The sequence below is a fragment of the Parasteatoda tepidariorum genome, chromosome 9 (assembly GCF_982258835.1).
Source record: "Parasteatoda tepidariorum strain Cologne lab strain chromosome 9, Ptep-v5.0, whole genome shotgun sequence".
NCBI lineage: Eukaryota > Metazoa > Arthropoda > Arachnida > Araneae > Theridiidae > Parasteatoda > Parasteatoda tepidariorum.
Window position 1 is genome coordinate 95727121 of NC_141763.1, and position 15356 is coordinate 95742476.

The window sequence follows — 15356 nt, forward strand, 5'->3', positions numbered from 1 at the left end:
ATAGTATTATATAATGACGATTAATCATTATATGATTATTATCATTACGATAAAGTATTAGAAATTATTAAATAATAGCCAATTACTTAAAATGGTTTTATATGCATGCGAATAATTTATGAAATTATCGATAAAATAGTGGATAAAATACCAATAGCGAAGAAATCTTTTTGGTTTATCAAAGTTTGTTACTTAGCAATTGCATCAATAAGAAGGAATAATATTGATTACGTTTAATATGTTGTCATCAAGCGTTTAATAATTCGTTCAATGTGTTTTCATTAAACGTTTAATGTGCTTTTGTGCTAAAAAGGATGAATTTTAAAATAACTTTGAATAATTGACAGTACATAGATAAGAATTTCAGTCAATGAAAAATAAATATTGAAAAAAAAGTTAAGACAACGTTTTCAGACACTGGAATTTATTAGATTTTTTTTTGTTATAAAAATATTAAAAAAAATTGATTGATTGCAATTATATAGATGAAAAACTGGTGAATGTATTTATTCACGGTATGATCAAATAATATGATAAATAATTGGTGAACACACAGTTAAATAATTTCTGAAAACATTTAATCGCAGAGCTTTTTGAAACGTAAAATTTGATTCTTTCCTCTATATTTCACTGAAACTTACCTTTGTATTCAATATTCAATGTTATTGTAAGAGTTTTATGAATTTTTATAAATCAAACAATTAAATAACATAGAAAATGTGTGTTTTTATTTCAAAAAAGTAGTTGAAAAAATTCATAGCGTTTCTATAAAATTTCTTAAAAAATAATGGGAATAATAAAAATTTCTTAATATTAAAATAATAAATTTTTCGTTCAACTTTTGTTTAGATAAATTTATGAATACAAAAAGCTAGAAGCGAAATTAAAAGTGCTACTGATATCTGTATTTTCATTGATTATTTTTATTTTTTGCTACTTTATGAAACAAATTATTGATATCATTAATAATAGAAAATAAAATCCCTTCACCTGTTTCTGAAAACTGCAAAAAGAGTTGTAATAATTCCATAAAATAAGTGAGTTTCACGTGGCTAAATTTGCAACACCGAATACGCTGTTGGAAAAATTATAGTTCCTATAGTCAGTTTTGTAATCTTTATAATGTTTTCAACCTTTGCTTTTATAGAAATATTTCACTGACTTAGTAAATAAGAGCAATCAAAGTGAATTTTTACATCTAAAAGACTGATTAACCTTTTTTTTTCAATTTTGCCACTTAAAACTTAGTTCGAGAGGATGTAAATAGGTTTTCGATTAAGAATTAAATTTTTTTTACTGTTATTAAATTAAATATTCACACACTAACGCATTTGATTAATTTATTGATTAACGGAAAACAATCAAATTAACTTGTCAAAAACATTTGACTGATTAATTTTAAACACATTTTAAACTTTAACTTAAAACTATTGAATTTAAGAGGGTGTTAAAATGTTTTCAATAAAAAAAATTTTTTTTTGACCATTGTTATACCAATAAAAATCATGATTAACTACGAAAACTTACTTAGTTAATTAACTTTAGATCCCCGATTTTTTACAAATAAATGCCGAAGTTATTTACGAAATTAGTTTATATATGTAACAAAAGTTCCAAAAGTAATCATATTATGAAAGGCTCAAACGTTCAATAAGTTCCTCCACTAAATTAATCGAACCATATTTTTGAGACCAAGTCTTCTCTCCCTAGTATTAGAATTAGCAATTCGAATCCGTTTAAAAAAAATCTCTGCACTAATTAATAGGAAGATTTTGGTGAGGAACTTTTAAACTATTGGAAGATTGGCTATTAGTGTAAAAAAAAAAAAAAAAAAAAACAGTATCCAGAGTGTGATTAGTTTGATTAAGTGGTTTCTAAAAGGAGTTTCTCAGAGCACTTAAGGGTTCCGTCGATGGATCACAAGGGTTCCATTATTTAGGACTAGTGTTTAGAGTTACAATAAATAACTTTCAAATTCAAGTCAGGTTTATCAGGTTATCAAAAAGGCTTATCAATTCGGGTTCCAAAGCCTAAAAAAAATTAGCTATCACACGGAGTTAGATAAATAAAAACCGTATCATAGTTAAAAAATTTTTAACGAAGTTTCATGTGATAAATTTATATTCACTTCTTGAAATTACTACCTTAATAATACAAATTAAATTTCATAACAGTCGTTGAGTTGCTGAGTTAATTTTGAGTTTACGACTATCAATGTTCAGCTCCGTAGCCTTGTGACTTTGAACCCAATTCCGTAGACAATGAAACTTTTAGATCAAGTTTTGGAGGAAATTTGCTTTCATGGAGGACTTTTTGATGGAACTAACCCTTATTTGCTGTACATGGGGAGGAAAACAACAGAAATCTCCCACGATTAGCCTGACGTCAAGGAGAGTCTAACCCATGATCCGTCAAATTCCGAGGATATTTTTGTCAGCAATGTGGTCAATGCGAGCAGGATATGGAATTCGTTTTGATCAGCAATCGCTGGGATTCGAACCCAGGTCGCGTCATTGGGAGGTGGTCGCCCTATCCCCTGAGCCATCATGACTTCATACAAAATAATTAGAATTTATAACATAAATTTGAATTTTACGCTATTAAAAATAAGAACGAGGTTGTTGAAATCCAGTTTCTTACCCTATATGCGCCAAAAATTATCTAGGTTTAATATTTTTTTAAAGAATTATTAAATGTGATGTCAAAAATATGGAAAATAAATATAGAATAGCATTAGAGTTTTTTTAGTAATAATTTCGCTCTGATTTTAGTAATAATTTTGTTTTGTTGATAGGAAATGAGTTTTATTTGACAAAGGATAGAAAAATATTCCCATTAAATTATCTTTCATAATTTTTTTATGGTAAATCTTTTAAAAGATTAAATGTATAATATTAATGAAAAAACAGAACTGTTAGGCAAAAAGAAAAATTAGAAGATTAGATCTTTTTAGCCGGAATTATTTTTAAAATTAATTAGACAATAATGTAACCAATTTTCTTTTAAATTTTAAGATTTCGGCGCAAAATTGTATTAACGTCATCCAAAATAAGAGATATTTTATTAAGATCTTTCCAATAAATGAAAACTTATTTAGTTTGAAAAATATATTCTGCTTTAAATAGTTTTTGGGGAAACAAATTTTACTATTAATACAAGTAATTTTAGATTCTGGCTACTCATATTTGAATCATTGCTAAAAAATGGAAAAGATGGATTAATGTTATACATTAATAGAGTAATAGAAAAATGGTAGACAAGTGTTATTCTATGGCATTACAATAAGAATGGTATTTGTTCTGTAGCAATAGTTTTTAAAGCACAGTGACTTTTATAGATTATAGCAATAAAATATAAAATAAATATCCCCAAAATGATAATCGAAGTTAGTCCCAAAAGTTGCATGATGCAACAAACCACAAAAAATATAATTTATAATGCCGTTGAATGCAATAAATCACTTAAATGCAGTAAGTCACATTTATTCTATAAACGCAAAAAGATACTGAACTTAATAAAAAATGTAACAGCATCTGCAGAAATTCTGTATCAACACCTGTGTTTCAGTCCATTCCCCTATGCTGAATATTTCATCCATTTGGCGAGACAAATATCAGCCAGCTTCTCTTCGAATCTCGCCAACTTTAGGTATGGCAACCATAGACAACCGCTCACTGACTGCGGTGTTGCTACTATTGTAAAATGAGAGAACGAGAAAGAGTAAATTAAAAAGAAGTAAATAAAAATACAAAAAGCAGTAGGTACTCAGTTTCTGTGGCCCCAATGTGAAAAGCGAAGATTCGAATTCGAAATATTTTACATCGTATCCCAACCGCGAGTTATCCTGATTATTTTCCCGGAAAAAAACCTGGAAAATCTTATTTTGGATCCACCACTCCTTCTACAAACGTGAGCTACGACATGCTTGCCAAACAGGGACTATGGCGGTCTTTTACTGGTTCACGACTAGGATTTATCCGGAATTATTTTAAAGGATAACAAGAGTTTATTTGGTTTTCCTTGGTTCTTAAATCAAATGGCGGACGAAATTATAGATTTAGAACGATGAAGGATTTCCTTTTCCGGAAAAAGCGATTCTGCTATTTCCGGGAGAATTAGTGAAATTCCTACACTGAAGCCCGAAGGTATGTATAATTCATAGTTACATCCTAAACTTTTAGTTGATTGTAATTATTACACAAAGAATCTAAATATGTAAATTTAAATCATTTAGTCAAATTTAGAATAATTTAAATAATTCATGAACGAAAACTCAGTTGTTTATCTAAGCAATGTTATAAAGCTTTACAGAAAATATATATTTCATACCTTAGCCCATATTTCAGTAACCTACTTTTTTAGTAAAAATTGCTTCTTAAGAAAATGCAATTTTTACTTAAAAATAAGCTTATTAGAAGAAAGTTATTTCACTCCTAAATTTGATAAAAATGAATTGGTTAAGCTTAATTGACCTTTTTTTAATTATTTAATATTTTTTAATTATTTCAAAAATCGTAAATTCCAATTTTTACCATTTTTGTATACTATACGATGTTATTAAAGAGTATTTATTTACATTTTGGTTATGAAAAAAACCGTTAAAATCAATTAATTCAATATTTATGTGCTATAAAACTGTCTAAATTGCTACGTGAAATATAATTATTTCTTATTTTTCATTGCAATTACAAACTGCTATTAATAAAGGTAAATCCGATTATATTTTTACGTAGAAAATAGCTTTTTAAAATTATACAAGCAGAAATTTTTTTTAATTATTATTTTTTATGCGATAAAATTGTGTTGAATTGTGACTAATATATTGTACGCTTGGAGTTAGGAGGATATAGAATTTTTAATTACCAAGAGTGAAAATTATATTTATGTTTAAATTATTATATTGAGTAAAAATCATATTATTATTATATATTCTACTGCAATTATTATAGGATAACCAATACCAGAGTTAAATTATCTATTCATTTAATATAAATAGTTTTTTAGCTTCAATTCCAAATAAACATATCATTTTCCAAAATAGTTATCCAAACTCTATTTGATATATAATTGTTTGTCCTAATTTGTAACAATTTTTATTAAAAGATTTTTCATTTCTATAAATAAATAAATTATTATATAGAAGTGAGCTTATTGAACACGTATGTATATAAAATATGGAATTAAAACTTAATTATTTATTTCTTATAATAAATTTAGTCGTAATAAGTTTTATTAAAATATTTTTCAGTTATATGAAACTGTAATGATTGTATAATAATAGAGATGTTATCTCATTCAATAATTATCTTTATAACAGATAAAATTATAATTCAATAATTAATTTGTTCCAAATTATTTAGTCTATGAATAGAATTAAACTGTCATAGTTTGTCATAAGACTAAGCAATTATCACGAAAACTATAATGTATTAGTTTTAAAAATTTATTTTTTCATTCATCTTTGTTCATTTATTGATAAATTGCTATGTGCTTGAAATGACTAATTTTGTAATATTCATTCAATATTTTTACAATTTTAATGATTTAACTGAATGTTTAAAAATATACCTTAGAACTTTAAATATAAAAAATTTAACCAATAGAGAGATTATTTGCTTGTACTAAAATCGTCTTTTATTTTATTTTGTTGATATTTCACCTGTAAATACAGCTGCCCTTTAGTATGACCCCCTTTTAGTGCGATTCCTTCATTATAAAGACCGATACAGAAGTCTCGTTTGCTATTCCATAGACGTAATGTTATTTTAACCACCAAATCCTCATTATAATGCCCCTTAGTTATTCCAGTATAGCGAACGAACTTTCTTTTAATTCCAAGAAAATTACTCTGAATCATACTAAGTTTAACGTTTTTGCGTTTTCAAAAGAAATAATTTTTCTTTTGGAAGCATGCTTTATACAAAAAATAAGTGCCTTAGTTTCATAAATCGCATTATATCCCTTAACATAGTATCTCTCATCTCCCTATGTCAGTTTTTCTTTTTAATTTAAAAATCAGTTTGGAAAATTAAGAAGTAATAAAAATAATACAATGCAATTAATAAAAATAAAATAAGGTAACAAATAAAACAACTTGTGATTAAATATGATATTGTTCAGCAATATTGCTTCCAGTTCTATGCGCGAGTTTTGTTTGCAGAACAAAAATTGTTTAATATTAAACAGCCAAGTTATAAATGGTTCAATAAAAAGCCTTTGCAACAAATATTGAATAATAAATTAGCAATAATTTAAAAATCAGAGAAACTAAGAATCAAACAAATAATGTAACAGGAAACTAAATTTCTTGGTTAAATTTCCTTTAACATAACACCAAAATACTTTATGAATAAATTTTATCCATCACAAACTTAAAATAGCAGTTATTTACGAATAATAATAATATCAAATTGCTTCTAACATTTTGGAGATATGTATCATATCTTAGAAATGAATCTTTAAAAATCGCAGAAAAGTTATCTGTATAAAAACTTTTAAACACTTAAGTTGTTACTCATAAGAATTCAAATCTTCATTAGAAATAATCCATTTGCTTCTTGGAACTATTTAAATAACAGTAAATAAATAAATAATATAAATTGTTATTCTCGTGAGGTAATGAGTTTGGCGATCAAATTGAACAGAGCATAAAGAGGAGAGTTTTGTTTTACTGCCAAGTGTAAACTATAAAGGAGAAACACTTCTGCAGGGGTAAAAATTAAGACTAGATTTTTCATAACTAGTAATTGCTTTTTTTTTTTTTTTTTTTTTAGCTGCATTGTTATAAAAAAAAAAGGTTTCTTTATAGTTCTTTTATAAAGGTTCTTTTATAATTTACAATTTTAACGATAACGGGAAAAAATTCTGGTAAATTTGTAGTACAGTATAGAAAGATATTTCCGTTACTTTTTTTTAAAAAAAGAAGCAAAATTTCTGAATTCTGGTTAATAAAACCAAATTTTACCGTGTTTAAACTAATCATTTGATAATTTTTCCATTGAAGCTGTAACCGTTTCTACGAAATTCTGATTTTCATAATTATAGTTTTCATACCTTGTTTTTAGTAAAAAATACAAAAGTTAAAAGTAAAGTTAACCGAATAAATGGTTTTATGCCATGTTCTAAATGGTATCTCGATAAAACAATCGACTTTTACTACATTCATCAAATTTTAATACATATTATAAAGCAATATTTTATTGTAAAATATTTAAATTAACTACTAAAGTGGTTCGGTTAAAATGACCGTGCTTTTTCATATTCCCATAGTGCCAAAAACATGGTAAATTTTACTCTCTTCTGGTAATTTTGATTATACAATTTTTTCCTTTTGGAATTTAGAGTAAATGCAAATAACATTATTGCAGAAAGTAGTAACTGCTTTAGCTTTTGAATCTATAATAAAGGAATTTTAATCCTTAACGTATTTTTTTCTAAAACACAGGTTGCTTGTGCTCAATTGGTTTCGGAAAATAAATTGTCAAGAATTCATACTTAATAAAAACGTTTTAAGACACTTAAACTTCCAAAAATAAATAAATAAATAAAAGATGTTAAAAAAAATAAGCATCGCCAAATTGTGATTTATAATGGCATGACTTTACTTCAAAACACTAGGTCAGATGTTTATCTGTCATCTTCTGACATGATTATTAAAAGTTACTTCGGTTAATTTAATTATTTTTTTAAATGTTGCATGTGATTTCTAGTTGAGGAATTTTTTTAAATGATTTATATGCGTAAGAAATCACATTTACAAATCTCAGATAATTTTTAACTGCCAATTTTAACGTAAATATAAATATAAATGCTATTAAAGGCTAAATATATTTGCTTGGCACTTTTATTTGTTCTGTTTTTTAATAATCTTATTATAATAATTTATAGTAACAATTAATTTTTGATTGCATAAAATTTAAAATTTCTATTTAAAGTTTTCAAACTTCTTTAAAAGTTTCGAACGAATAATTAAGAAAAGGACTAGCAAAACAAAGTAAGATCTGAATGTCTAAAACTGTTTTTATCTTGAAAAGGGATATATACATTATCAAATAAGGCTTAATGTATCGAATGAATCGTTAGAAACTTAATCGTAATGAATCGATACCAACTTCATGTGGGAAGTAGATAATTTCAAAGCCAAAATTTTTTACAATAACTTTTCAACTTATTTTGTGAATAGTCTTTCGGCCTAGTTTAAAATTTGACCTTGAATTCACCTTTTGGTATTTACACTGTCCACAAATGCCTAAACTGTAACCGTCACGTATAATCCTTTATGACGCACCTTCTTCAATACATTAATTGGCAAGGATGACTTCAGATGTGGTGATATATGTTACTTGGATTTTTTTTCTGTTGATTATGCACTGATAACTGATTAAATACATTTTCCGTTTTGTATTCTTATTATCCTTGAGTCCTAATGTTTTTATCGCTTGTGTAGGGTTCTGCCAATAGCAACATGGCTTACAGAATTGCTGTTCGCCACTTTGCTATGGCGAAACCCTATATTAGTTTCGTTCAGCTGTATGTATTTTTGCTCTTGGTTGCTAATGAGTTACAATAGTTTTTAACTAAGTTTTATATATATATATATATATATATATATATATGTGTGTGTGTGTGTGTGTGTGTGTGTGAGGATTTTTATATTTAAATTTAATGTATAAACAGTTTCAGTTTATTACTTTAAAAAAATAGACAACGATTTAAAATTAACTATTAAGAAAAATCAAAAGTATGTACGTCTCATACCTCAATCAATAATCAATCTATGTAACAATATGCATCCGAAATATTTTACTCACTATTTTTGCAGCATTCGAATTAATAAAATGTAACCACCAAACAAAAGAGTGAGATTTGCATTTTGATAGACAAACACTGTTTCACAATCAATATAAGCTGAGGAAATCGTATTTGATCTGAATTTAAATTTAAATTCATTGCATTGTTGACTGAACTGTTGAATAAATTGTGGCAGTTGATTTTGTTACTTTTTTATTGAGATTTAGAGATACAACACTAAAAAACAGATCTCAGACGTATAAGCATATTCAGTAAATTTGCATTGTAAATATTTAACATACCAGTGCAATTCGTAAATCAATTGTAGAGAATAAAACAGTTGTTTCTTTTCAAGAAATATTCGAGATTTCATGCCTATACTTTTGTTGAAATTTATGTTAAAAAACAAAAATTCTGCTTTTAAATATATAACAAAGTGTTTTTATATTAGTTAAGGAATTTATATATAAAAGCAATAGATTCTTTTTAGCTTTTTACTAGGTGTTTTATTTTTATAATTTAATCTAAATTTCAACGCACCTTTAAGTAAACCCTTAACGAAAAATAGTATGAAGAATATTATATACCGTTTATTTATAATACCATTTATTTTGTATTTGAATTTAAATTTAAAACTATGAAATTTAATTTCAAAACTATGAAATATAAAGATCATTAGGATAGAGCGGTTTATGTGCATGAAAGCTGATTTTGGGGAAAAAACAAATTGTAAGGCGGACAGGCAGTGGTTATTCCAGTTGCGGTCTATTTTCACTGTGAAATAATTCTCAAGGATAATCATTTTTTATGCTATTGATATGTTAAAACTTATTATTCCACAAAATGCCACAGGTGGCTATTTAATTGACATTTTTGTTAAAAAAAATTAATATAAACCTCTTTCCTCCTTTGATCTTCATATGCATTGCTAAATTTTATACTAATGCTGCAATTACTATACCATTAAAAAAAGTCTAATATTGAAATTTATTAAAGAAGATCATAAATTTTGAGGAAGTAATTCGTGGGTTGAACCAGGCTCTTATTTTTTTGAGCCCCATTTCGGCAAAAATCTTTTTTTGATAAAAAAAAAAATTATTTTTTGTTTAAAATGGTAATATGTTGATAAAAGTTTTTGACAATGTAAAATATCTAATTTTAACTGCCGCTATTTTTCCATATATTTTCAAAAGTTCTAAAAAAATATTAAAAACAAGAATGTATGGAACTTAAAGCAATGATTTGATAAAATACTATGATTTAAGGAAATACTAAAACTAGTAATACTGTTATAAAATAGAACTTTAAAGACTTGTTTTATGAGTTTAATTTTGTAAAAGGGAAGTTTTTAGAAATTTAAAATTCAGTTTATGAATCAAGTTTTTTTGGAATGACCGTCTTTGTGAATTTGAATTTCTTGAAAGTCTATATTACGAACAATTTTCTACAAGTATGACCAAAAAAAAAAGAAAAAAACAATTATAGCAATATTTTACATTACATGCTTTAAAAATATTCAGCAGATTTACAATTATTGTACATGACCATTCTATTTGGAATTGAATGTGCCTTGAAATAAATTTGTTTTATCAAAATTTTGTTTGGAAAAAAAGAGCAAAAAAGTTGAAGAAATAAAAATTTCACCTTAAACTCAAGATCGCGTGATCAACAAAAATATTTGATTTTATATTTCTAGGTCAAAAGTTTGTATAAAAAAATTTGGATAAAATTTTTTATTTTATTTCGGAAGTTTTTTTATGCCATAATTCTCCTTTCAAAAATTAAGCTCTAAAGCATTTACTATATATATATATATATATATATATATATATATATATATATATATATATATATATATATATATATATATATATATATATATATATATATATATATATATATATATATATATATATATATATATATATATATATATATATATATATATATATATATATATATATATATATATATATATATATATATATATATATATATATATATATATATATATATATATAAGATGCAGTTAAGATGCAATTTCTCATACTTATCAATGAAGTTTGATTATTTATAAGTTTGATTATTCAAAATTTCGTAAGCTTACCTCAAGTATTTATTGAGATTGGATATTTTTATAAAAATACTAATATTTTTGTCTTACGTATTGTTGCTATAACTTCAAATGTATTCAAAAATAATAAAAGAAAATAAACAAAATGTTTAGAGCAGTTTAAAATTAATAGCAAAATTATTGTTCATAAATTTGAGAAAAATTTGTCTAAAACTTCGAAAGATGTGAGTAATTAAAGTAGTTCTTTTATAATGAGCATGCGTGGGAAAAATGCAAAATTTTTTTTTATATAATACTTGACATAATTACATTTACATTGAATGCTTAATAAAAATTAGAACATTGAAAAAAACATTTTATGAGATTTTTCTAATTGGTCTAAGTCGTTTGATTTCATTAAGGAACCATTACTATTTTTGTAAAACTTTTCATCCCTTATCTGAAATTCAACAATGGATTCTAAATTTTTACTGGAGCTTAAAATATATACTACCAAATAAACACACTATTTTAGAATATAATGTGTTTATTTGGAATTCTAAAAATCTAAAAAAATCATTATTTTAAATGAATAGATAATTTAACTGTGGTATTGGTTATCCTATAAGAATTGCGATATATACTGTAAACATAAGCAGTTTTAGACGCAACAATAAAAATTTTTACAATTTATTTTTCTTTAGATCTGAAATTTGAAGAACAAAAAAGACATGACGTCATGTGCCTACGATAAATGTCATAAAAGTCATCTCAATCAATCTGTCAAATCACTTTTTAAATATATACTAGCATAAACGAATCGGAATGAGAAAATTTAAATTTTAATCCATTTTTAACTAATGTAATATGTCAAAAACGAACCTTTTTTTGGTTCAAAAAAGCAAAGGTTAACAAAAGACATCTAAAGTTTTACAAAAATTGTTACCCTCAATGCACAAAAATCAATTTACCACCTAGATTAGCAGACACAATTAAACAAAGTTATTAGTTTGTAGTAATAATATGTAAAACAAATTACACATTTTTAACAAAAAATATCACAAACTGATATTTTTTCTTAACTCTATAAAGTCTTTTATAATACATAATGTATTAATTCATTAATACAACCCATTCAAAATTTTCAAATGTTAATTTCAAATTACTTAAGATTTACAGGAGTTTAATGCAAAGTTAATGCAAAGCACTTTAGAGATCAGCTTTTTCTTCAGCTTTTCTTAGAGATCAACTTTTTTCTGTTCCAGGCTTTCACCGATCAACCTGCTGACGTAAACTGTCCTCAGTGACAGACGAATCATGGGTTAACAGGGTCCGCGCTAAGCCCTCTCAACAAATGCGATAAAATCGTAAATTCGGCGAATAAAATTGTGTTTTAGTAAAAGTATTGGCGAATGATTTTTTTCCACTGGAAAGAAAAATCTGTATTTAACTCGATCCTCAAAATTTCCTCCAATTCTTTTTTCTAAATAAATCAGTATTTTTTATTCGATTTAAATTAGTATTTTTTAATTTTCGGTAGATGCGTCACGTAATCAATTATAATTGGGTCTAAATAATATAAATCTGAAACAAACTACTGTAAAATAGTTTTCTATGGTAAAGAAATTAATCGTAAAAAGTGGTTTGGATTTGAATTTGGCGAAGACTTTTGATATTTGGCCAATGCCCTGTGTTAGAATTCCCTTGCCGCTGAGCTAACCTTAAGAGATTTTGGTGGTTTTCCTCTCCCTGTAATGCAAATGCGGGCTAATTTTATTAAAAAGTCCTCCACGAAGGTTAGTTTGTCCAAATGCTTGATCCAGGAGTTTCCTTGCTTTCTGGGTTAGGTTTAAAATTACAAGGTTATGGAGTTGAACATTGTGAGTTTTACACTCAGAATTGAGTCGGCTGTTCAACTCCGGCTTTAAAATAAAATAAGTAACATTAAAGAAAAAAAATTTTTTTTTTGAAATGCGATTTTTTTATGGAAAAAAATATTGTGGACATTTTTATCTTACGCTTCTGCTTTCGTTAGAAAAAAACAAAGAAATCGATCACTTAGAAAACTGAATCACGTTCAATGCCAGTAAAAAAGCAGTTTTTCTACTCATTGTTATGTTTTCTTTGAGTTTTATGTTCTTTTGAACTGTTAATCTTAGGAATGAAACACAATTTATAAATAATAAAAATGAAATAAAAAGAGAGCGGGAGAGGCAGACAACTCTTGACTATCCTATTACCTGCTTTTTTCCCTTCTATTCTGACAAAAATAGGATATGGGATTGAGAAAGAAAAAGAAAGACACAAGCGATCAGATGGACCTTCCCTTTTCGGACAGATTCAGGAAATGAGCTTAAGATTGTTGCCTGTATCTTTCTTATAGAGTTGTCCTTTTTAGATAGCATACACACATAGAAAAAAAACATTTTGGACAGAAAACCAGTAGTCTGTTGATCTAGAGAAATAAAAAAAAAGCCAATACACGTAAAATGATCGATATTTCCCTTGCCTAAGGAATAAAAACGATTCATGTGAAAACCGATGCCAAAAAGAAACTTTAATGGGTGTTATTTGGCTACATCTCGCCAACAGAAAAACATACTGAAATCTGAAATGAAACGCTTTTATAGATACCTTGTGGCGAAAAGTTTTTCTTAAAAAAGAATTAACTTGAGAGTATTTTAACTATTATTTCGAATTTTAGTGCTTGAGGAAGAATGGCTAGATGATAATAGAGTTTATTTAGAAAATTGTATTTTTCATATAGCCATTTTAGTATCTTGTTAAGATAAAATTGACAAATTTGTCAAATTTTTTTCCCATTTAAGCTGACTAAATAGTAGCGAAATTTTTTACTATTTAATCGGCTTTAGCTCTAGATTTACTACACAATCTTCATACAATCCAGTTTATCAGTGATGACGTAATCAAACAAGATACTATTGCTGTAAACATTAGGCTTTATCTTGTACATCTATAGCCAAATTTCTATTGATCAGTTAATTAAAAAATACGATCAAAATTGCATATTGTTAAAAATTTGTATTTATTAATAGAAATAATGTATTATTAAAAAAAGCAAACATCTCTACATAGCCAGCAGTCGTAGATATATACCCAGCCTGCAAGAATTAATAAAAATAATTTTTTTCTTATTCTCCCTGTTTTTTTTTTAATAATTGGAAATAAATATTTTTTTGGGAAAAAAATTCAAGAAACAAGTAAATCTTAGCCTTTGAAACAAGTCAAAATAATTCGAAAAAAGGTGAAAAGAAATTTAAGTTAAAATTTTAACGCTTTAATATTTATAATGGTAAAACTTTAGAAAACCTATGGAGTTTAAACATTAAGAAATTAAAGTACAATGCATTATTCTTTACAAATGTTCCAAAACAAAATGGTGCTTTAATCAATCGAAAACTTGAATTCTTCAATTTTAATTTAAAGAAATATTAGCATCAAAGTTTAGTATGATGCATAATAAGAATGAAGGTAACAAAAAGAGCTTTTCTCTTCTGAAGTAAGTCTAAATTCCTCTAAGAAAAAAAAGGGAGCAACAACAATTTTGGCGAAGATTTCAATAGTCTTGTTGTTAAAACATCAGAAATAGTATGGCATTTGAATACTACGAAATTAAATTACTGGGCATTATTCTTCATAAAACTTCCAACACAAATTGGAACTTGAAAGCAAATAAAAATTTCAATTCCTCAAATTTACTTTAACAAAATTTGAGGATCGAATTTTAATGTGATTCATTTTAGAATTGAAAATCAATGAACAAGAATAGCTCTTCTTTCTTGAGGTAAGTCGTAATTTCTCGAAAAAAGAAACAGGGAAGATAAATTAGGTGAAGAATTTAATATTTTTTGTGTTAAAACATTGGAAGTAGCATGGCATTGAAACTATACAAATTAAAATACAGTGCATTAAAAACATTAAGGTACCGAAACAAAATGGCGCTTGAAAACAGACAAAAATTTGAATTCTTCCATATCAATTTAAGGAAAACTGTGCATCGAAATTTTATATGATGCATTTTAGGACAAGAACAAGAATAATGAAAAAAAAACATCTCTCATTTTTTGAAGTAAGTCAAAATTTCTCGAAGAAAAACAAGGAAAACAACCATAATTTAGGCGAAGAATTTAATTTTTTATGTGCGAAAACATTAAAAATTGCATGGCTGTACGAAATTATAAACAGTGCACTTTTCTTCATAAAATCTCAGAAAAATAGTGCTTAAAATCAAACGAAAACTTGAACTCTTCAATTTTAATTTTAGGGAATCTGAGTATCGAAGTTTAATGTGATCCATAATAGGAATGAAATAAACAAGAAGAGCTCTTCTTTTAAAGAAAGTCAAAATTTGTTGAATAAATAGAGGGGAACAACAATAATTTAGGCGAAGAGTTAATTATTTCTGCTGTTAAAGATTTAGAAATTGCACGGCATTTAAACACTGCGAAATTTAAATATAGTGCACTATTCTTAATAAAACTTCTAAGACAAA

At 26.1% G+C, this 15356-nt stretch overlaps 1 protein-coding gene across 4 annotated transcripts in view; it reads left to right on the top strand.

Moving 5' to 3' along the window:
* The first annotated feature begins 3646 nt into the window (after positions 1-3646).
* Positions 3647-15356, top strand: part of LOC107445300 (uncharacterized) — a 107119-nt gene continuing 95409 nt past the window's right edge. Inside the window, exon 1 of one of the 4 annotated variants that reach the window (XM_087152433.1) lies at positions 3647-4145. The gene's annotated coding sequence lies outside the window, so the exon portion shown is untranslated. The remainder of the gene's footprint in view (positions 4146-15356) is intronic. The other 3 variants (XM_087152432.1, XM_087152431.1, XM_087152434.1) reach the window with 3 other exon arrangements.